Raw genomic sequence first — 22,907 nt, forward strand, 5'->3', positions numbered from 1 at the left:
TCTGAGAAAGCAGCATGCAGATTCGGCCATGCGCCACCGCCAGCTGCGCATCACTGCGGGCCAGATTTTAAAGGCCCCTCCCAGCATCCAGCAGAGATGACGTCAGGATGCCTCAGGCTCACTAGAAACTGGAGCCCCAACAGAGCAAAGTGGAACAGCACTCCGGGCAAACACAAGGCAGCTCTCCCTCGATCAAGACCTCCTTACTTCTCTCTGGAGCCCCCTTCTTTGCCTTTTCATAGCAGTCTCAACCACTACAGACTGGAGAGGCAGCTGGATGATACCAAAGCCTGATTATTGCTGGACTTTGTATTTGAGATCCAGCTTTCAAGCTGAAGGAGTGACCAAAATGGTGACTGTAAAACATTGAGGATGTTGTAAACTGAAAGGGCCAATGATTCAGCTGGAGTATCCATTATGTGAAGGCAGCTAAGGAGCTCAGAACAGGGGTGGAGGGTTGCCTTTGTCTTTGCCAACAGGAATGGCCAGTGCTGTGCCCATTTTTCTACAAACACAATAGATGAGATCCTCTATTGGCAAGATGTGGTCTGGAGGATCTGCCGGTAGAGTCTTCATCTAAGCCTAAAGGTCTGGCTCACTTATCTAGGATTCCAATAACAAAGTGGGCAAAACGGGTAGGGCTTCTGTTGACTCAGAGGAGGAGCACCCTGGTCTAAAACCTCTGACCTACTAAAATCCACTGCAATAGACTATGTAGGACTTTAATGAGAAATGTAGAGATTACTTACCTGATAATCTCCTTTTCCTTAGTGTATGCAGATGGACTCAAAACAAGTGGGTATAGTGTGCTCGTGCTAGCAGTTGGAGACTGATCTGACTTCAGCACGGGTACATATACCCCCACAGGAAGTGTAGCAATTCAGTAATCTTCCTTGCAAAAGCTGTAGCTGACCGATCGTTTAAATGAACAGGATTACCCTGACCAATTGATGGTAGCTGGAGACCTCCAGTGTTCTCAACCGGAAGGCGTTGACACCCGGCAGGGTGGAAGCCCTATATAAGCAAACATGGCTTACCGTGAGTCGGCGAATCCCCATGTATACCGGCAACCAGGCGGAATGCTGAGTCCATCTGCATACACTAAGGAAAAGGAGATTATCAGGTAAGTAATCTCTACATTTCCTAGCGTGTAGCAGATGGACTCAAAACAAGTGGGATGTACAAAAGCTACTCCCGGACTGGGCGGGAGGCTGCCCGAGGTCCATTCAGGATAGCCCTCGTGAATGCTGTGTCCTCCCTGGCCTGGACATCCAGACGGTAGAATCTGGAGAAGGTATGGAGGGAGGACCACGTCGCTGCTTTACATATCTCTGCAGGTGACAGCATCCTAGTTTCTGCCCAGGAGGCCGATTGCGATCTGGTAGAATGAGCCTTGACCTGTAAAGGTGGTGGTTTTCCTGCCTCTACGTAGGCTGCCTTGATAACTTCTTTGATCCAGCGGGCGATGGTTGGCCGTGAGGCCGCTTCTCCTTGCTTCTTCCTGCTGTGAAGGACGAACAGGTGGTCAGTCTTTCGTACTGCTTCTGACATTTCCAAGTATCTGGACAGCAGTCTGCTGATGTCGAGATGACGCAGTATTCAGCCTTCTTCTGACTTCTTCAAACCTTCCGTGGTTGGCAAGGAAATGGTTTGGTTGAGGTGAAATTGTGAGACTACTTTGGGTAAGAAGGAAGGAACCGTGCGAAGATGGATAGCCTCTGGAGTGATCCTGAGAAACGGATCACGGCAGGACAGCGCTTGTAGCTCTGAGATGCGGCATGCTGAGCATACAGCTAACAGGAACACCATCTTCAAGGTCAACAAACTGAGAAACAGGCCTCGAAGGGGTCTGAAGGTGGATCCCGCGAGAAATTCCAACACTAGGTTGAGGGGCACTGGCCACTTCAGTGGCAGACGAATGTGTTTGACTCCTTTCAGGTAACGTGAGACGTCTAGGTGTTTGGCAATGGTATTGCCGTCACTCCTGGGACCGTAGCAAGACAGCGCTGCTACCTGAACCTTGATGGAGCTGAGGGACAGACCCTTCTGAAGTCCATCTTGCAGGAAGTCCAAAATGATAGGAATCTTAACGGCATGTGAATTGGTGCCGTGAGTTTCGCACCAGGCTTCAAATACTCTCCAGATCCTTATATATGTCAGTGATGTGGAGAACTTGCGTGCTTGGAGGAGCGTATCTATTACCGGCCCCGAGTATCCTCTTTTCTTCAGTCTAGCCCTCTCAAGGGCCAGACCATAAGAGAGAATTGAGCTGGATCCTCGTGGAGGATGGGACATTGCCGCAGCAGGTCCCTGTGTGGAGGCAGGGGAAGCGGATTCCCTGCCAGTAGTCTTCTCATGTCTGCGTACCAGGGTCTTCTTGGCCAGTCCGGTGCCACTAGAAGAACTAGGCCTCTGTGTCGCTGAATCTTGTGTATAATGGCGCCCAGCAGGGGCCATGGAGGAAAGGCATATAGCAGGATCCCCTGAGGCCATGGCTGTACCAGGGCATCCATCCCCTGAGATAGAGGATCCCGCCTGCGGCTGAAATATATGGGTACTTGAGCGTTGGATCTGTCCGCCAGTAGGTCCATGCCCGGCGTCCCCCACCGATCCACAATCTGGAAAGCTGTGGGCAACAGCTGCCATTCCCCTGGATTTAGGTTTTCTCTGCTGAGGAAGTCTGCCGTGGAGTTGTCCTTCCCAGCGATGTGGACGGCGGAGATGTCCTGAAGATTCGCTTCCGCCCAAGTTATCAGGGGGGCTATTTCTAGGCATACCTGTTGGCTTCTGGTTCCGCCCTGTCGGTTGATGTATGCCACCGTGGTGGCGTTGTCTGACATCGAAGTCTGTGGGCAAATCGCAGGCACGCTAGCCTGACCGCCCGTGCCTCTAGTCGGTTGATGTTCCATCCCGACTTTACTCTGTTCCACCGCCCTTGGGCGGTGAGTTCTTCGCAGTGTGCTCCCCATCCGTTCAGGCTGGCATCTGTCGTGAGCAGGGTCCAGGTTGGGGAGGACATTCTTGACACCCGGCTCATTTGGCCGGGCTGCAACCACCAACGTAGCTGATTCCGCACTCTGGCTGGTAGAGGTAGGTGTGTGGTGTAGTTCTGTGATCGTGGGTTCCACCGAGATAGGAGGGCGCGTTGTAATGGTCTCATATGAGCTCGCGCCCATGGTATCACCTCCAGAGTGGATGCCATAAGGCCAAGGACCTGTAAATAATCCCAAGCTGTGGACCGGGTGGCGCCCAGCAAGGCCTGCAGACGATTCCGTAGCTTTGATCTTCTCTTGGAGGTCAGGCTGACCTTGTCGTCCTGGGTGTCGAATCTGACTCCTAGGTATTCCAGCGACTGAGAAGGCTGTAGGGAACTCTTGTTTAAGTTTACAACCCATCCTAGGCTTTCCAGAAGAGCTATAACTCTGTTGGTTGCCTGGTGGCTCTCCTCTGGAGACTTCACCCGGATCAGCCAATCGTCCAGGTAGGGATGGACGAGGATTCCCTGCTTCCTGAGGAACGCTGCCACTACTACTATGACCTTGGTAAAGGTCCGCGGCGTGGTGGCTAACCCGAAGGGTAAAGCTCGGAACTGGAAGTGTTGGTCCAGGACCTTGAAGCGTAAATAGCGCTGATGATCCCGATGGATTGGGATATGCAGGTAGGCTTCCAACAGATCAAGGGATGTGAGAAACTCCCCTGGCTGCACTGAATTTTTGACAGACCGCAGAATTTCCATGCAAAAGCTGGGGACCCGTAGGTATCTGTTGACGGACTTGAGGTCCAGGATGGGCCGGAAAGTGCCCTCCTTCTTGGGCACGATGAAATAAATGGAATAATGCCCAGAATTCATCTCCCTTGCAGGCACTGGGATTATGGCCTTTAGGGACAGGAGCCTCCGCAAAGTAGCTTCTAGGGCCGTCCTCTTGATGGGCGAACAAGGAGATTCCACAAACCTGTCCGGCGGAAGTCGAAGAAAATCCAGGTAATACCCTTCTCGGAGGATGGCGAGGACCCACTGGTCCGGGGTAATCTCGACCCACCTGCTGTAGAAGAGGGATAGCCTGCCTCCTATGGCCGCTACCCCCGGATGGGTCGGCTGATTGTCATTGTGGGGTACAGCCGGGACCCGAACCCGAGCTGGTTCCCCTCTTGTTGTGCTTAGGTCGAAAGGACTGGTTCCTGGCCTGTGAACGAGGAACTTGGTAGCGAGTCCTGTAAGGGTTGAAGCACTGAGAGGTTCTACCTCTGGATGGTCTAGGAAAGGGGCTCTGGTTCCTCCTTCACCGGTCTTCTGGTAGACGGGGTAAGGGAGAGGCGCCCCACTTATTAGCCAGTTTCTCAAGGTCGCTGCCGAACAGGAGGGATCCCTCAAAGGGCATTCTCGTGAGGCGCGTCTTGGAGGAGTCGTCGGCCGACCAATTACGTAGCCAGAGCTGTCTCCTGGCTGCCACTGAGGATGACACTCCCTTGGCTGCCGTACGGACTAAGTCGGAGGCTGCATCAGTGAGGAACGAGAGAGCTGATTCCATTTCTTCTCCCGGGGTGTTGTTCCTAGCCTGTGATAAACAGGAACATGTCACCACGGTGCAGCAGGTCGCAATTCGTAGGGACATGGCTGCCACCTCAAAAGCTTGTTTCAGAATGGTGTCCATGCGCCGGTCATGTATATCCCTGAGGGCCTTCCCCCTTCCACCGGAATGGTGGTGCGCTTCACAATCGCGCTAACTATGGCGTCAACCTGGGGGCACGCCAGCTTCTCCTTGGTTGCCGGGTCTAAGGGGTACATGCCCGCCAAGGCCCGACCCCCCTTGAATGAGGCCTCCGGCGTACTCCATTCCAGACCGATTAGCTGCTGAGCTGCTTGTAGGAGGGGAAAATGGTGAGACGTGTGGCGCAGGCCCTCTAACAGGGGGTTCATTCTAGGTTCCCCTGGGGCGTCGTGGCCCGGGATAGCCAGCTCAGACAGGCACTGAGAGATCAGGCCTGGGAGATCCCCTTTCAGAAAGAAGCGCCTCATGGTCCGATATGGTTCAATCCCCGAAGGAAGTTCTCCCTCCTCGGTGGGACTCGTCATCTTCCTCGGGGTAATCAAAATCCCCATAAGTGGGGGTTCCGGGTGGCGAGTGGCCGTGCCTAGGCCTTGAGGGCCCCGTGGCCGGGTCATCCGGTACGTATGGACCCGCCCTGGGAGCAGCCTGCATTGTGACAAAGGCATGGATCCCCTTGAATAATTCCACCCATGAGAGCGAAGCAGGATCTGGTCTGAGGGGTACCATGTCTCTCGGGTTCCCCGGCTGCTCACTGCTGCCTGCTAGGTCCGAGGTGTTCCCTGAGGAACTGGCAAGTATGCTGGGCTGCGACCGGTCCTGGCCTGGAACTCCCAAGGCCTCTTCACATTGGGCACATAGGGAGTCTGTTTCCTCGCCCTGTGTGGCTCTGAGGTTGCATGCCGAGCAGAGGCTTACGCCCGATGCTGGAGGTGCCGGGTCCGATGCATGGTCCCTCTTACGCTCCATGTGCGCCTAGGAACGGACGCTTATCAGCAGGCGCTGAACTACGAGCGCCTAACAATGTGCGCCTAACAACAACGTGCGCCTAATGCACGGTGACGAACCAGGCAGGAAAATGGCGGCCTCTGTGGCGGCTCTGCGAATCCTCACTTCCTCGGAGACCAACAAGAAAAGATGTACGCCTTACCTTGTCTTCGGCGCTTCCCGGTTGCGACCCGGGCGGTCTCCGGCTGCGGGGGAAGAGGGTGAGTACCTTCACCGCCGCGCTCGAGGAAGTGCACCCGCTGCCTCTGGGCCGCACCCGAACTCGTCCGCTCGGGGGCCAAGCCGCGCCCGAGCCCTTCTCGCTCGGGGGCTGAGTCCCTGCCGCGATTCGGCCACCGGACTGAGGCACTTACCTCCGAGGGACCACAGAAATCACCTCGGGAAACTCAACTGGGGGAGGGACCGAGTGGTATCACCGCAGGAGTGCAGAGCTCGTCTTCAGGTAGGTTTCTTCTAAGAATTTAGTCTAGTAGAATTTGGAAACACGCTCAGCGAGCGTGAGGTAGCTCCGAATTGCTTTGGAGACGGAAATTACTGAATTGCTACACTTCCTGTGGGGGTATATGTACCCGTGCTGACGTCAGATCCGTCTCCAACTGCTAGCACGAGCACACTATACCCACTTGTTTTGAGTCCATCTGTTACACGCTAGGAAATTATTACTTACCTGATAATTTCCTTTTCTTTAAAATAGTCATATGAATCCATAACAAGTGGGTAATGTACCTCTACCAGCAGATGGAGACTGAACAAACTGGCATCACAGTATATATACCCTTGCAGTGACATCAGCCTGCCAGTATTTTCTTCAAAAGCAACTGTGGACAGACTAGCAAAAAGCTTGATTAAAAACAGATAACCATTTCAATACTCAGCCAACAGGCAACACTGAGCTCAGACAAGAATATAACACTAGTCTAAGGACTGGAGTATCACTTACCAGTTATCCCTGTAACAAGCAGTCACACGAGGATCATTATGCAATCATTCAGCAGCCAAGGGAAGGAAGCTGGATTCATCTGACTGTCCTAAAGAAAAGGAAATTTTAACTAAGTAGTAATTTTTCATTTCTTAGCATCCAGTCAGATGAATCCAGAAAAGTGGGATGTCCCCAAGCTACTCCCGAATGGGGTGGGAAGCTGCCCGTGGTCTAGACAAAACTGCACATGCAAAGGCCACATCCTCCTGGGCCTGAACAGCCAGACAATAACACAAGAACATAAGAAAATGCCATACTGGGTCAGACCAAGGGTCCATCAAGCCCAGCATCCTGTTTCCAACAGTGGCCAATCCAGGCCATAAGAACCTGGCAAGTACCCAAAAACTAAGTCTATTCCATGTTACCATTGCTAATGGCAGTGGCTATTCTCTAAGTGAACTTAATAGCAGGTAATAGACTTCTCCTCTAAGAACTTATCCAATCCTTTTTTAAATACAGCTATACTAACTGCACGAACCACATTCTCTGGCAACAAATTCCAGAGTTTAATTGTGCGTTGAGTAAAAAAGAACTTTCTCCGATTAGTTTTAAATGTGCCCCATGCTAACTTCATGGAGTGTCCCCTAGTCTTTCTACTATCCGAAAGAGTAAATAACCGATTCACATCTACCCGTTCTAGACCTCTCATGATTTTAAACACCTCTATCATATCCCCCCTCAGTCGTCTCTTCTCCAAGCTGAAAAGGTGTGTAAGGAGGACTATGTTGCAGCTTGGCAAATGTCGACGGGAGACAACAATCTAACTTCTGCTCATGACATTGCCTGACATTGCCTGAGCCCTAGTGGAATGAGCCCTAACCTGACTAGATAACCGCTTCCCAGTATCCACGCATGCAGCTGTGACTACCTCCTTAATCCAGCAAGGTAACGTAGTCTGCGAGGCTGGCTTTCCCTGTCTAGTATGAACGCCTTTTTGCCTGCTGATTTGGTACTGTGCACTAACTTGTATATAGTTTCTGTTATAGTTCAATCCCATAGCATATCCCCATAGCATTTACTCATTGATGTTTGTATTTCTTGTAAGGGCTCCTCCCAAATATTATTTATATGTTGCCTAGTTTACTATGTTATCTGTTATTTGTAAGGGCTCCGCCCAATGGTTTTTTGTTCACTGTAAACCGATGCGATGTGCGAACGGTCATCGGTATAAAAGAAACGTTAAATAAATAAATAAATAAATAGTACTGCCGTGAAGGACAAACAGGCAGACTTCCACAAAGGCTCAATAACCTCCAGATACCTGAGAATGTGTCTCCTGACATCCAAGGGTTGCAACAGACTATACTCAACTTCTCTCTCTGTCCAGAGATGGCAGGGAGATGGATTGATTCAAGTGAAACTCAGTGACCACCTTCGATAAAGAGGAAGGAACTATAGGTAGCTGTACTGCCCCTGGAATCACCTGGAGAAATGGCTCTGGCAAGGTAAGGCCTGCAGTTCGGAAACCCTACACATAGAACAAATTGCCATAAAGAGCACCATTTTCAAAGTCATCAACCGCAAAGGACAGAGTACGTAGCGGTCTAAACATAGGGCCTGCCAAAAAATCCAAAACCAAATTAAGACTCCATAGAGGCACCAGAAACCACAAAGGACGACAAAGATGTTTCACTCCTTTCAAAAAATGGGTCCTATCAGGATGAGCAGACAAGGATCCATTATTTTCCTGATCCCTGAAACAGACACTATTCTGCAAAAATTCCAAAATGAACAGAATTTTGACCAAGGAAGGAAGAGTACTTCGATCCTCACACCAGGCCTCAAACACTCTCCAAACCCGCACACAGGCCAAGGAAGTGCAACACTTTCTAGCTCTTAGCAAGATGGAAATCATTGCCGTAGTCTATCCACATTTCAGCAAGCGAGCCCTTTCAAGGGCCATACTGCAAGAAAAAATTGAGTTGGATCTTTGGGAAGAACAGGTCCCTGCTGCAACACATTCCTGTGCGCTGGAAGTCGAAGAGGTGAATCCACCAGGAGCTTCCGCAGATCTGAATACCACAGTCTTCTGGGCCAATCTGGAACAACCAAGAGCATTATCCCTCTGTGACATTTGATCCTTTGAATCAATATGCCCAACATGGGCCATTGAGGAAAGGCATACAGCAACTGGTCTTCCAGCCACTCCTGCACTAAGCCATCAATCCCCAATGACTTCAGATCTCTCCTGTGGCTGAAGAATCGTGGAACTTTTGCACTGCACAAGATCGCCAACAGGTCTAGGAATGGCAGATGCCAGCAATAATGGCAGATCCCAGCAATCCTGAATCAGCTGACATGCCTCTTCTGACAAAGCCCACTTTCCTGAGTCCAGACTCTCCCTGCTGAGAAGTCTGCTCTTTTATTGTCTTTGCCTGCAATATGCGAGACTGAGATCTGGAGATGCACCTCTGCCTATTCCATATGTTGATCTATTTCCTGCAACACTTGTTGGCTCTTGGTACCTCTCTGCCGATTTTGTGTAAGCCAGTCGTTGCATTGTCTGACATCATTCGGACCGACCGACCCTGCAGCCTGTCGCCGAACTGTAAACATGCCAACCGTACTGCTCTGCCTTCCAGCCGATTGATGTTCCAAAGAGATTCTTCTGCACTCCAGAACCCTTGCGTAGTCAGTACTAGCCAGTCCAATGGGGTTAGGGAAACTCCCTTCCATAGATGATCCGCCTGCAGCCACCACTGCTGGTGGGGAGACCATCATCAGGTTGAGCCGAATTGAATAGTCCCGAGACTGTGGGTTCCAGTGCCCGCAAGGAGCGCTGAAAAGGACGCATAATCGCCCTCGTCCAAGGTACCACTTTCAGGGTTGCTGCCTTTAAGGTTGGGTGCAGAGTATTCAACAACAGACGGAGCTGACATAGCAACTTCTGAATTCGAGCTTCCGGCAGGAACACCTTGCCCTGCTTCATATCGAACCAAACCCAGAGCTACTCCTGTGACTGAGTAGGCTAAAGACTGCTCTTGGATAGGTTCACCACCCAGCCGAGCACCTGCAACAGGGATATCATCTTGTGAGTCACCAGGCGGCTCTGTTCTGGCGAATTGGCTCAAATTAAAAAAAAGAACCTTGACCCACTAGTTCTCTAACTATAGACCAGTCTCTAACTTACCCTTACTAGCCAAACTAATTGAAAAAACAGTACAACAATTGTCAAACCATATTGAATGTAACAACATATTTTACCCAGCGCAACATGGGTTTCGCAAACACTACAGCACTGAAACTCTACTATTAGCTTTATCAGACAATATCTTAAGAGGATTTGATACTGGAACACACTACATTCTAGTTCTATTAGATCTCTCCGCAGCATTCGACAGTAAATCACAAAACACTACTCAATAGACTGAAAGAAATAGGTCTCACTAATAAAACAATAAAATGGTTTGAGTCATACCTTAAAAACAGATGTTTCCAAGTACAAATTAAAAATACACATTCGGACAAAGTCACACTGCTAACTGGTGTCCCACAGGGATCGGCCCCCACAGGGATCGGCCCCCACAGGGATCGGCAACCCTCTAACATTTATCTCCTCCCGGTATGTCACCTACTAGCAGGACTTGGAATCATACACTACTTATAAGCAGACGATATACAGCTACTGCTACCAATTGTAAACACCATTGAAGAAACAATGAAACTTGCTAATATGTATCTTGAGATAATTAAACAGCTCTTAAATCAGATGGAACTGGTAATAAACATCGACAAAACGGAATTCCTACACCTTGAACGTAAAAACATACACCACATCCAACCAACACTCACAACTAAAAATAACCAAACTGTTGAGCTAGCAATTAAAGTACGAAATCTAGGAGTAATAATTGACCCCGAGCTAAACATGAAACAACACATCTCCTTGAAAATAAAGGAAGGATATGCGAAACTAATTATCCTAAGATGACTTAAACCTCTACTAACACTAAACAATTTCCACACAGTTTTGCAGGCAATGATATTCGCAAGTACAGACTACTGCAACTCCCTACTTTTAGGACTACCACAATCTATAATTCGGCCACTACAAATATTACAAAATTCAGCCGCTAAAATTTTGACTGGAAAAAAAAAAGAATGACCACATTACAGAAACGCTCGCAGAGTTACACTGGCTCTCAATTGAACAAAGGATTCAATATAAGGCTTTATGCATAATACATAAACTAATCCATGATGAAAAAGCTGACTGGCTTAACACTGCTCTGCGCGTACATGTCCCACAAAGAAACCTAAGATCTGCTAATAAGGCTCTACTAACTGTTCCCTCTGTCAAAACAGCACGCCTCATGCGAGTTAGGGAGAGAGCACTATCACTGGCTGGCCCCGTGCTATGGACCACCATGCCACTCGAAATAAAGCTGCAGAGAAACTTCAAAATATTCAAATCCAATCTGAAAACCTGGCTATTTAAACAAGCTTTTTATAAAGATAAAGAGAAGGAAAAAAAACAGTTGATTGATTAGGATGCACCAAACTAGAAATTGTTATTTGTAACCTACAAATGCACATTAAGGTTAAATTCTTTCCGTCTAATATGCTCCCTACAGACAAACATAATGTACACACATGCGATGCAAAGAGCTCCTGGCTCTCAGAGAACGAGTCGGATCTCTGGAGGCTAGAGTGGCAGACCTGGAGGAGCTGAGGGAGACAGAGAGGTATATAGATGAGACCTTCAGGGACATAGTAGTCCAGTCCCAACTTCAGACTGGCAGCCCTGGTGCTGCCTTGGAGGAAGAAGGTCTCATAATGGGAAAGCACCAACCAGGTGTAGCAGGAAAGGATCCTGTAGCAAGGACCTGCTCTCTAGGTGATGCATTGTCCTTTCGCACTGAGGATATCCCCCAAGGCCTACTGCCCAGGAGGGAAGGGTTAGGTCGGCCGTCATAGTTGGTGATTCGATTATTAGGAATGTAGATAGCTGGGTGGCGGGTGGGCATGAGGATCGCCTGGTAACATGCCTACCTGGTGCGAAGGTGGCGGACCTCACGCGTCACCTAGATAGGATTTTAGACAGTGCTGGGGAGGAGCCGGCTGTCGTGGTACACGTGGGCACCAACGACATAGGAAAATGTGGGAGGGAGGTTCTGGAAGCCAAATTTAGGCTCTTAGGTAGAAAGATTAAATCCAGAACCTCCAGGGTAGCATTCTCTGAAATGCTCCCTGTTCCACACGCAGGTCACCAGAGGCAGGCAGAGCTCCGGAGTCTCAATGCGTGGATGAGACGATGGTGCAAGGAAGAGGGATTCAGTTTTGTTAGGAACTGGGGAACCTTTTGGGGAAGGGGGAGTCTCTTCCGAAGGGATGGGCTCCACCTTAACCAGGGTGGAACCAGACTGCTGGCGCTAACCTTTAAAAAGGAGATAGAGCAGCTTTTAAATTAGAACAAAGGGGAAAGCCGACAGTAGCTCAGCAGCGCATGGTTCGGAGAGATGTATCTTTAAAGGATACTAATGATGCATTAGAATTAGGGCATCCCGACAGTGAGGTTCCAATAATTAGAAAAGTAGTCCAAGTGCCTGTAACTAAAAACTCACCTGAGCTAAAAAATTCTAAGTTATCCCTATCAATTAAAAAGCAGAATAAAAATACAAACAAAAAACAAACTTTGAAATGTTTGTATGCTAATGCCAGAAGTCTAAGAAGTAAGATGGGAGAATTAGAATGTATAGCAGTAAATGATGACATAGACTTAATTGGCATCTCAGAGACATGGTGGAAAGAGGATAACCAATGGGACAGTGCTATACCGGGGTACAAATTATATCGCAATGACAGAGAGGAGCAGTCAGGAGGAGGTGTGGCGCTTTATGTCCGGGATGGCATAGAGTCCAACAGGATAAACATCCTGCATGAGACTAAATACAAAATTGAATCTTTATGGGTAGAAATCCCTTGTGTATCAGGGAAGACTACAGTGATAGGGGTATACTACCGTCCACCTGGTCAAGATGGTGAGATGGACAGTGAAATGCTAAGAGAAATTAGGGAAGCTAACCAAATTGGTAGTGCAGTAATAATGGGAGACTTCAATTACAAAATTATAACAAGGAGAGTCTACACAGTAACCCGAATAGGTAAACTGTAAACAGAAAGGGAAACTGTATCATTAAATTCAAATTGTTGCCTAAAGTGACGGTGTCAGCAAGCCTGACGTAATTCAAACCCGAATCCAACCGGACCTCTAATCATTCACCATCACTTCTAAAAAAAATCTTTAATTATTTTAATGTATAAACTTTCTTTTTATATGTTTTTTTCTTTTCCTTAAAAATTAGTCATCAAGACTTCAATTACCCCAATATAGACTGGGTAAATGTATCATCGGGTCACGCTAGAGAGATAACGTTCCTGGATGGAATAAATGATAGCTTTATGGAGCAATTGGTTCAGGAACCGACGAGAGAGGGAGCAATTTTAGATCTAATTCTCAGTGGAGCACAGGACTTGGTGAGAGAGGTAACGGTGGTGGGGCCGCTTGGCAATAGTGATCATAATATGATCAAATTTGATTTAATGACTGGAAAAGGAACAGTGTGCAAATCCAAGGCTCTCGTGCTAAACTTTCAAAAGGGAAACTTTGATAAAATGAGAAAAATTGTTAGAAAAAAACTGAAAGGAGCAGCTACAAAAGTAAAAAATGTCCAAGAGGCGAGGTCATTTTTAAAAAATACCATTCTAGAAGCACAGTCCAGATGTACTCCACACATTAAGAAAGGTGGAAAGAAGGCAAAACGATTACCGGCATGGTTAAAAGGGGAGGTGAAAGAAGCTATTTTAGCCAAAAGATCTTCATTCAAAAATTGGAAGAAGGATCCAACAGAAGAAAATAGGATAAAGCATAAACATTGGCAAGTTAAATGTAAGACATTGATAAGACAGGCTAAGAGAGAATTTGAAAAGAAGTTGGCTGTAGAGGCAAAAACTCACAGTAAAAACTTTTTTAAATATATCCGAAGCAGAAAGCCTGTGAGGGAGTCAGTTGGACCGTTAGATGATCGAGGGGTTAAAGGGGCACTTAGAGAAGATAAGGCCATCGCGGAAAGATTAAATGATTTCTTTGCTTCGGTGTTTACTGAAGAGGATGTTGGGGAGGTACCCGTAATGGAGAAGGTTTTCATGGGTAATGATTCAGATGGACTGAATCAAATCACGGTGAACCTAGAAGATGTGGTAGGCCTGATTGACAAACTGAAGAGTAGTAAATCACCTGGACCGGATGGTATACACCCCAGAGTTCTGAAGGAACTAAAAAATGAAATTTCAGACCTATTAGTAAAAATGTGTAACTTATCATTAAAATCATCCACTGTACCTGAAGACTGGAGGATAGCAAATGTAACCCCAATATTTAAAAAGGGCTCCAGGGGTGATCCGGGAAACTACAGACCGGTTAGCCTGACTTCAGTGCCAGGAAAAATAGTGGAAAGTGTTCTAAACATCAAAATCACAGAACATATAGAAAGACATGGTTTAATAGAACAAAGCCAGCATGGCTTTACCCAGGGCAAGTCTTGCCTCACAAATCTGCTTCCCTTTTTAAGGAGTTAATAAACATGTGGATAAAGGTGAACCGGTAGATATAGTATACTTGGATTTTCAGAAGGCGTTTGACAAAGTTCCTCATGAGAGGCTTCTAGGAAAAGTAAAAAGTCATGGGATAGGTGGCGAAGTCCTTTCGTGGATTGCAAACTGGCTAAAAGACAGGAAACAGAGAGTAGGATTAAATGGGCAATTTTCTCAGTGGAAGGGAGTGGACAGTGGAGTGCCTCAGGGATCTGTATTGGGACCCTTACTGTTCAATATATTTATAAATGATCTGGAAAGAAATACGACGAGTGAGATAATCAAATTTGCAGATGACACAAAATTGTTCAGAGTAGTTAAATCACAAGCAGATTGTGATAAATTGCAGGAAGACCTTGTGAGACTGGAAAATTGGACATCCAAATGGCAGATGAAATTTAATGTGGATAAGTGCAAGGTGATGCATATAGGGAAAAATAACCCATGCTATAATTACACGATGTTGGGTTCCATATTAGGTGCTACAACCCAAGAAAGAGATCTAGGTGTCATAGTGGATAACACATTGAAATCGTCGGTTCAGTGTGTTGCGGCAGTCAAAAAAGCAAACAGAATGTTGGGAATTATTAGAAAAGGAATGATGAATAAAACGGAAAATGTCATAATGCCTCTGTATCGCTCCATGGTGAGACCGCACCTTGAATACTGTGTACAATTCTGGTCGCCGCATCTCAAAAAAGATATAATTGCGATGGAGAAGGTACAGAGAAGGGCTACCAAAATGATAAGGGGAATGGAACAACTCCCCTATGAGGAAAGACTAAAAAGGTTAGGACTTTTCAGCTTGGAGAAGAGACGACTGAGGGGGGATATGATAGAGGTGTTTAAAATCATGAGAGGTCTAGAACGGGTAGATGTGAATCGGTTATTTACTCTTTCGGATAGTAGAAGGACTAGGGGACACTCCATGAAGTTAGCATGGGGCACATTTAAAACTAATCGGAGAAAGTTCTTTTTTACTCAACACACAATTAAAACTCTGGAATTTGTTGCCAGAGAATGTGGTTCGTGCAGTTAGTATAGCTGTGTTTAAAAAAGGATTGGATAAGTTCTTGGAGGAGAAGTCCATTACCTGCTATTAAGTTCACTTAGAGAATAGCCACTGCCATTAGCAATGGTTACATGGAATAGACTTAGTTTTTGGGTACTTGCCAGGTTCTTATGGCCTGGATTGGCCACTGTTGGAAACAGGATGCTGGGCTTGATGGACCCTTGGTCTGACCCAGTATGGCATTTTCTTATGTTCTTATGAAGTGAATTGTTACCGCACTATGATGGCACATGATTAATTGTATTCTATACCACTTACTTTATGCATTATCGTGCCTTGCTGTAAACTGTTGTGATGGTTATCTAACTTAACGACAGTATAGAAGAGCTTTTAAATAAATAAATCAGCCAGTCATCCAAATACGGGTGCACTAGGATTCCATCCTCTCTTAACTCTCCCGCAACTGCCACCATTACCTTTGAAAAGCTTCTGGGAGCAGTGGCCAGACCAACGGGCAGTGCCCAAAACAAAGTGGAGCCCCAAAATTGCAAACTGCAGAAAGCATTGATGTTCCAGTCAGATGGGAATGTGAAGAATCGCTTCAGATAGATCCAGGGGGTCAGAAATTCCCCCAACTGCATGCATGGCCATTATCACCAAGATCAAGGTTTCCATGTGAAAATGTTTTACCCGCAGATGACTGTTGAAAACTGAGGTCCAGGATGGGACGAAAGCAGCCCTCCTTCTTTGGTACGACAAAATAAATGGAATATCACCCCGTATCCATACTCCAAAACCCACACACTTTCACCCTGATAAAAAACTAATCTACAAAAGAAAACAGATTGACCTAGACCGATTTCGTAACCATTTTTCAGTACAAGTTGCTTTGCCACCCAACCCTGACACTCAGACATCGAAAGCAAATTCATAAAGTGGTTCAACACAGTGTAAAACTCCCATGACACTTTTTCCCCCAAAAAAACTTTGTCAAACTCGCTCACGTGACCACGCCCCCCCCCCCCCCCCCCCAGGTATACTACAGAATTATGCCACTTAAAGACAAAACTACGCCACCTTGAGCGGCAATGGCACAAGAATCCTATCCCAGAATGAAAAAAATGCTTATTATGCTTGTCTCAACCATTACAAAAAGCAAACAAACACCAGTAAGAAAACATATCATGCAAAAAGAATTTCTACTGCCAATGGCAGTACTACCCCTATCCTCCGTAACCTACACTGGCTGCCAATAAAATACAGAATTCAACATAAAGCACTCACCATAATACACAAAACCATTCACAAACAACTCACCCTAGACCTACAGGCTCCACTCAAACTCCATGCCTCAGACAGGCCCATCAGAGAGGCATATAAAGGAATGCTGCAAGTCCCACCTACCAAATCCACCCGGCTAACAACCACCAAAGAACGTTCCTTCTCTACAGCAGGACCAGTCCTCTGGAACAAACTACCGACTGATCTAAGACTGGAACCATGCCTCCACACCTTCCGAAGGAAACTTAAGACGTGGCTTTTCCTCCAAGCCTTCCCCTAACACAAATTAACTCGTCATACCCAGATCAAGGAACTTAATATCTATTAATTTCATAACATATTAATTGATAATTACCTAGTTAATCTCTATCGCTCTTACTCCTACTTCACTTATTCCTAGCTACACTAGCTCCCAAGTTCAATACCCCTGTTTATTGTAACTTTGAATTTTCGACCTTTCTTATTTATGTTTAGTCGGTTTTATTTTTACTTCTGGTTTCCCCTGTTCCATGTAAACCGGCCTGATATGAATCCCATTCATGAAGGCCGGTATAGAAATGTTTTAAATAAATATAAATAAAATGGTAACCTTTTATTTAACATCGTGAAATCCCTGATAGTGAAAAACGACCAATCGGATCACCTATCAAACTATTTTTTGCAACACTGCAAACCATTTTAAAGATAAAATTTCAACTTTTTCATCAAAATTTAACCATTTGCCAATCCCACACATCACCCAAGCTTCCCCTTCCTATTCCTGGACTGAATTCTCCACCATTTCGACAGATACAATAATTCAAATCCTTTCAAAAATAAAAATCTCAACAGTCCGTTCAACCCATGTCCCAGTAAATTACTACGTGACGTCCGTAAATCTTTAGCACTATCATTAAGTTATGGCTAACAACTGGAATCTTCCCGACTTTACTCAAAAACCTCAATTCTCCCCATTCCCAAGAAAAAAAACACCTGATGTTAACCTCCCAAGTAACTACCGCCCTATAGCATCCCTCACTACCCCTGCGAAATTAATCAAATCTGTCGTTCTACACCAACTAAATAAATACATCGAAGACAATAACATTTTACACCCAAAACACAGCTTTAGGAAAGGACACAGCACTGAAACCCTTTCATCCTTTGATTCCATAATTCGAGGTTTCAATTTCAACAGATTACATTCTCAACTCCGACATCGCCGCTGCTTTCGATACCCTAAACCACAAAATTCTTTGTAATAATCTTCAAAACATTGGTATTACTGGGTAAAGTGCTCGATTGGTTCAGATCCTTTCTACATCACCACCCACAACAAATCAATCTCAAACAATTCTGCTCTGACCTGTATTACACTGACTCTGGAGTACCTCAAGGATCCGCACTCTCCGCTATCCTGTTTAATATATATCTTCTCCCACTATGTCAACTTCTATCAAGTCTCAACATAAACTACAAAATCTATGCAAATCAACTCATCCTCCCTTATGACTCATCATGGAAACACACCTTCTCATTAGCCACAATCTACCTACAAACAATAAATACTTGGCTAATACACAATCATCTCACCCTCAATGCAGAAAAAACCGAAAACATACACCTGTCCACTATTCCAAAAACTCTATACTTGCATCTCCTGCTGAACTTGTCTTTAACAAATATCATATACCAATACGCAGTCATGCTTGCAACCTAGGTGTTCACATTGATTCCAAGCTATCCATGTCCACAAATAGTGCATCTATTACAAAATCATTTTACAAAATTCACTTACTCAAGAACCTCAAACCACTACTATTTCCTGCTGACTTTCGATATGTGCTTCAGTCTCTTATCCTGACAAGCCTTGACTATTGTAATTCATTATACATAAGCCTCCCTGACTTTGCACTACAACCGCTTCAACTAATTCAAAACTGTACTGCTAGACTCCTTACCCACACCCCCTGTAGAAACCACATAACCCCCATCCTCATGCAACTTCACTGGCTACCCATTCGCCAGCAAATCAAATATAAAATTTTAACGATAATCCATAATTTAACATTACTTCATCTATATGATTATGCTCCACTCTCTGAATTTATCAACCACCTGGTCATTTATGCTCTGCTGACAAAAATCTCTTTCAAATTCCCACAGTAAAAACTGCCAGACTGAATTTAACACGCAGCCGTGCCTTCTCAGTCGCCAGACTGAAAATATGGAACTCCCTACCCAATCACATTAGACAACTCACCACAAAACATGACTTCAAAAAAGCCTTAAAAACTTATTTATACTTACAAGCCTTTCCTAGCTTATAACATCAACCTAACAAGTTAAAAAGTGTCATTCACCTTTATTTATTCAGAATCTGTACTTCGTGTTTAGTATTCAATACTTTTATTTTTATACCTTATGTATGTTCCTTTTAATTGTAAACTGCCTAGTTCCACTTCATGTGTGTATATGCGATATATAAAAACCTTTAAAATAAATTAAATAAATAAATATTTTCTTGAGAGGGGGGCACTGGGGACCACAGCCCTCAGACTTTGGAGCCTCGCCAATGTACTCTCCAATGCCAAATTCTTCTGCGGGGAGTGGCAGGGAGAGTCCATGAACACATCCTGAGGAACACTGCGAAGTTCTCCCATTGATCCAATGTGATTTCGACCCACCTCTGGGGAGGGAGAGACAGAGAGAAAGAGAAAGAGAGAGAGAGAAAAAGAAAAAGAGAGAGAGAGAGGTGTCATCCTATCTCTTGTTCCCGGGGGAGGGGGTGAGTTGGCAAACCTTCATTGAGAGGCTCAGGAGGTGCCAACTACCTGAGCCTGCGCCCCTTCTGTGTTGTCTGGGATGGAAGGACTGAGACCTGCCGAAAGGTCAAGGCCTAGGAAAGGTTGCTCCTCTATAAGATTGAAAACGCCTAAACCCTCTAGCACGGCCTCATGTTAAAGGAGTGCTGCGCCTGCTTCTTACCCTTCGGCAAACGAGAAACCAGAGATTTGCCCCACTTACTGGCTTGTTTCTCCAACTTACTTCCAAATAAAAGAGAGCCCATTAAAGGGCAACTGGGTGAGGTTATCCTTGGAGGTCGCATTGGTCAACCAATTTCTCAACCATAACTGATGCCTGGCCGCAACTATAGAAGCCACCCTCCTGACTGAAGTGCGGACCAAATTACAGCCCACATCTGCCATGAAGGCAGCAGCTGGTTCCATAACTGCCCTGGAGCTTATCCCAGTCATCAACCTCCTGGAAGAGAAGTAAACAAGAGCGAGCCACCAAGAAACAACAAGACATGATCTGCAACGTCATTGCCACTGCTTTAAATGCTTGCTTAAGGACAGGCTCAGTTATCATGAGCATCCTTCAAGGCCGCTCCTCCTTCCACAGGAATAGTGGTCCCTCTTGGAGACTGCACCCACAAGTGCATCTACCTTCAGAAAAGGTAAGGGCATTCTTACCACTGGATCCAGAGGGTACAGACCTTCCAAAACCAGACCTCCAGGGCATCCCACTCAAGATCAATTAATTCTTGAATGGCTCTCCATCACAGGGAAAAACAAGACGCTTTATGCCAGAATCTGCCCCAGGAACTCCAAGCATTTCCAAGGTCTTGGAGATCAGAGCTGGCAATTCATCTCTATGAAAGAACTGTAGCATAGTTCTATATTGTTCTCGTCCTGAATGAATGTCACCATTATCAAGAGAGTCAGGATCAGCAGCGTCATCTGAGCCATCCAGTTCTGTCTTTATCAGGAGGTCCCACTGCCACTCTAGGAGTACTGTGGTGGTTAACAGAAGGTCCAGGCAAGGTTTCTCCCTACGCCTCTGCTCTGGAAGCATTGGACAGAGTTAAAGACTACACCTGAGGAAAAGATTGCAACCCCTGGAAAAATTCTACGCATGAAAAAGTAGAAGTATCCAAACTAGGAGGTACTGAGCTACCATCCCCTGCTGAGGAAACAGTTAGGGAGTTCCAAATTCAAGCACTCCTCCTGAGTCGTCTTTACCCAGACCTATATCTGGCTAGAAAGAACCAGGTTTAGTGAAATCAGAGGAAGATAATTCTCTGAGCGTCGAAACAGCACTGACAAGTTAGCAGGCACTCCTGGCTGAGATGCCCTAACATGACAGGCAGTGCAAAGAGAAATATTAGGGCATCTCAGCTAACTTGTCAGCACCGTTTGGACGCACTTCCAACTAAGGCACCCAAAAATTAGGCATCCAAGACTTAAGCATCCCAAAGATAAGCGCCCCAAAAAGCTTAAGAGCACAGTACTACATGTGCACCCTGGTAAGCGTGTTGTCACTACAGCGCCGGGTAACTTGGACACACAGACTATAAGGTCAGACTGTGCATCCAAAAATTGGCGCACAACCCGGACACACAGCTAGATGCACAGGCCAAATAGACAATCCTGTAGAGAGCAGCCTGAGAAAGTGTGCAAAATGCCGTTGTGGCCTACCATGCGGCATGCAGCGAAAACGTCTCAGAACAAGGCCTAGCCTAAGGAGTCCGCTCAACCCACCAAGCTGCCTAACGTCCCTCGACCTCCCGAGTGGGGTGAAAGTTGAAACGGCGCACCGACTACTGAGACCAGGGGAAGGAGGAAGCCCTATGCAACAAAAGCCTCCTAAGTCTCTGTATATTACTTTTTTTTCTTTGTTTGTTTTAAACTTACCAGAGCTCAGCCTTACCTGAGTACAGAGACAGTCTCTGGCTGCAGGGCGGAGAGGGCATGCGCCATCCTGCCACACTCAGCTTCCTGTACCTGCTGCCTTTCAGCTGCTTAAGCAGCTAAGTCCACGCTGGCTGAAAACCAGCTACCAGACCAGGCACTCATCTGAGGGATCACGGAAATCAACTCAGGAATTCTCAATTGTGGGGAGGGACATTTGGTATTACTGCAGGAGAGCGGGGCAAATTTAAATTCCTTAATTCTCCTTTCTCATAATGAAGGAATCCCCAGTAGGGAGATGCACGTCAGCCTTCTGCTGGAGACGGAGAATACTGGCAGGCTGCTGTCAATGCAGGGATATATATACTGTGACGTCAGTTTCCTCCGATTCCATATGTTGGTAGAGGTGCATAACCCACTTGTTCTGGATTCATCTGACTGGACGCTAAGAAATCAAGGGCTCTGATGCTCAGTTTATCCCTATAGGTGAGATCAGGCTTCCGGTCTGTGGTATCACTGCAGCAATCGTAAAAAAATAAGAGGCTGGAATGTTTCTTCCTTCTCCTTGGTCAGAGAGGTAAAGAAAATTCACCAAATCTGTTATTTTGATATGTCCTCTGGCCTGGCAAGGATGATAGTACATTCTCTTCCAAGACTAGGATAAGATCCTACTCAGGAATGGGCAGCCTGTTAGAAATAAGCAGTACTATAGAGGATATAGATTCTGCAGTCTCCAGGTGAAGTCCTTTTGCCACTTATCTCGGTGGGGTGAGTGCCCTGGTTGTTGGGAGGGGCCAGGGGCAACCTGATCCTTTCTCCTGCAAATCTAGGATGGGCTATGTAGAATTGTGTTTGCAAAGGAGCTTGATAAATTGAAGCCTTAAGTGGATGCATCGGTGGCTTCGCTTGCTGAGGAATTAGGTGCAGAATAACGATATTGTGCATTAGCTGCATCATGTGTCCTTGCACTGTGCATCATGAGATCTTGTGATATAGAATCCTGTGCACCATGTGACCAAAGAGAAAAAGCATTAGCGCACCATGCATCAAATGCTGATAGGCCATGTCCACTGTGCAGGTGCCAATGCGGCTTGCTTAGTGTATGCGAGCTTCATCGATGCAGGCTAAAATAGCTCCAGTGATTAATGCCACTTTGTCTTTGACACAAGGCAGCTGGTGGAACTCAAACTTATAGTTTCAGCTTCAGCAGATGAAAGTGTTTTAGAGGAACTCCTACTCAACTCTTTTCCCGATGAGCCAGGTGAGATTGCACTGTGGGAGGCCGACTTACTGTGCCTCTAGAAATATTTATGCAGTTCCTCGATGTGAAGTGCGGGAACAACCACAGACATAGCGCTTCTGGTCATGTTCTGGTCTGAGGCATTGGTAACAGTTCATGACTGTTGATGAGGGACAAGTTTTCCACAGATACAAATTTTAAATCTGCTCACTATTTTTGTCTATTTCTTCTGACTGGACATGATGGAAGAGAAGGCCACACTTTTTTGGTAGCACTGAAAAGTACTGTTGTGGGGCTGCAGAGGTAGCAAGCCAGCTAAATAAGGAAAGACTAAAGAAAAATTAAATTTAAAATGTTAAGGATTTTAGAGAAGAAAAATATTGTGCTCGGACAAAAAATGACTGTCTCATGGGGCAACGTCCACACGGGAACTCCTGCACATGCACAGTAGAGTTCAAAGCTTTACTAACTTGAAGAGCCAAGTCCATTCAGTACCACTGGATGTCATGACCCACATGTGCTTATCAATGGAAAATTCAGCCCTATACAGTGGTAAATACACTTGTGTTTTGAG

The 22,907-nt window shown here is 46.1% G+C and overlaps 1 protein-coding gene across 1 annotated transcript in view; it reads right to left on the minus strand.

Moving 5' to 3' along the window:
* Window positions 1–22,907, minus strand: part of LOC115097484 (translocating chain-associated membrane protein 1-like) — a 233,511-nt gene that overhangs the window by 97,994 nt on the left and 112,610 nt on the right. The gene's annotated exons all lie outside the window — the stretch shown is intronic.

This window comes from Rhinatrema bivittatum, chromosome 8 (genome assembly GCF_901001135.1).
Source record: "Rhinatrema bivittatum chromosome 8, aRhiBiv1.1, whole genome shotgun sequence".
NCBI classification, from domain to species: Eukaryota; Metazoa; Chordata; class Amphibia; order Gymnophiona; family Rhinatrematidae; genus Rhinatrema; species Rhinatrema bivittatum.